Here is a 2,231-nt window from a genome sequence, read left to right as displayed (position 1 = left end):
GTTGTCTGGAGTGAAGCTGGAGACGCAGCAAACAAACAGGAAACCACTCCTCGTCCCTGAAAGTTCCCTTCACTTTGCTTCTGAGGTTTTTTTTAAGTCAACGTCAGTTGGGGGATTCAGTACCTGGTTAAAGGGGAAGTATTCCCAGTATCCCAGTAGAACCAGTACTCCCAGTACTCCTTTTTGCTCTCCTCTCTCAGTAGAAGTTGTGCTGATTGTTGAGCTCGCTCGAGGAGCTCTGCCGTCTGTGTTCCTCTTCTGAGTCAGCTGGAATAAAAGCCTGTTTCCTGGTTTTGAGGGTGACAAGGAAAGTTTATAGAGCACCAAATAAGACATTAAAAGAGTGTTACGGAATTAAAAACACATTTACAAAACTAACAGCATTAAAAGGATAGAAGAATAAACATGTTCAAAACAGACAAATATAACCAAAAATGAAAAAAAAGACAAATAAATAAATTAACAAATAAATAAATAAATGCTTAGGTAAATAAATGAATAAATAGATAAATAAAAATACTTTAAAAAACCCAAACAAATAGGTAAATAAATGAATAAATGCATAGATAAATAATATCATTTATTTTATTATCTGTTTAAATGATGCCTGAATTTAATGTTGGTGTTAGTGTCCCATTCTATGCTGTAAAACTGAACAGTTAAAGATTAGTTTTGATTAGTTTTAGTGTTAGTTTTAGGGGTATTTTTCAGATACATGTCAGGGCTGAGTGAACACCATACATTTTTTAAAACATATTCAAACGGGCTACTCTTCACTTATTATTTTATTTATCTAAAAATGATGTTTGGATACAACTCTAGGCATAAAACGACCACTGTGTGAAGTCTTAACCAATCAAATCAGGCCATTTTACACTCCCCGGACTTGGGTGTAAGTGCTGGTCAAAGACTAAAACTAAGGATATTGTCTGTATTTTTCTTCTATTGTAAGTGTGCTACACAGTTTAAGTTAGTTTTCATTTTTTGGTAGAGCTTAGTTTTTGTTTAGTTTCAGTTAACTAAAATGATTATATGAATTTTACTTTTAGTTATTTAGGTAGTTTAAGTTAACTTTAATAGACTTTGTTGATGTTAATGACAATATTTTTTTATTTACAGTTTGTAAGTTCATTTTCATTGATGGATACAGCAAAATAGCTTTTTTCAACTGAAAAAAAAAACAAGAAAAATGTGATATAAAGATACAATTTTTTTTTCTTACACAGTCTTACATGGGACACTTCAATTGCCATAACAAGCTTTTAAGAATAGGTTTTTTTGTGACCAAATAGATGAATGACAGTTAAAAATATCAAGGGGTCTTAAATTATACTGGTTTAATGGAATGACTTGTGTGTTAAATTCCAGGATTAAGCCGTATTTATGCTGACATCCTTCTAATCAAATGGCATCATATTGAATGGTCAGGACAGCTCTGAAAATGTTCATGATATAAAGAAAATGATCAATTTAGTAACAGAGCATTTTTGTATATGCTCTGGATTCTTTAACCCTAAAGAGATCCAAGGGACATTTTGTGCCATTCAGTTTCCTTTTTTGAATTTTCAAGCCATTTTGGCAGTGTTGAATGAACATAGGTCAAATTTGCCTGATGATATTCATTAAAAAAATAGAATTATCATCTTAGTTCCTTATTATAGCCTAAAATGGCTAAGCTACACAAAAATCAACACGTGTTTCTCAGGAAAAAAAAATATTACATTGAAAGCAATTGAAAATTCAATTTTCACATTTATCTTAACACAAACTCATGCATTCCTTCATGTGAAGATTATATTTTGGACTGCTAGCTTTTAAATTCTAATTTTCATATTTGTCCACCAGATAGCGCCACTTTTCCCCATCCAAAGCATGCTACAAAATGTCACTTTTTTACTGTTTTCTGCAAGGGGTTCCTTGCCACTGAAATGGTAAGTGTATGTTTCTATTGATGTTGGATAATGGTGTGTGTGTAAAAAAGATGTGTGTGTGTATGTGATCTATATTTTTGTGGCTTTAAAGAGTTAAAATCTCAAAAGATATGATAAATATTTGATATGTATATTTCAGGCTGAAGTACTTTAAATAGACTGACTTGTTTAAAGTGGAAAAAAAGGTAATATTTATATAGCTGATTTTAGGAAGCGGATATTTTTTTGTCCTAGGGACCATGAGCATGAGGTTTTTGTTTTGTTTTGTTTTGTTTTGTTTTTTTTATCTGACACTGCAGG

This window comes from Cheilinus undulatus, linkage group 15 (genome assembly GCF_018320785.1).
Source record: "Cheilinus undulatus linkage group 15, ASM1832078v1, whole genome shotgun sequence".
Taxonomy (NCBI): Eukaryota; Metazoa; Chordata; class Actinopteri; order Labriformes; family Labridae; genus Cheilinus; species Cheilinus undulatus.
The sequence above is the reverse complement of the archived record's forward strand: the minus strand, read 5'-3'. Positions refer to the sequence as shown.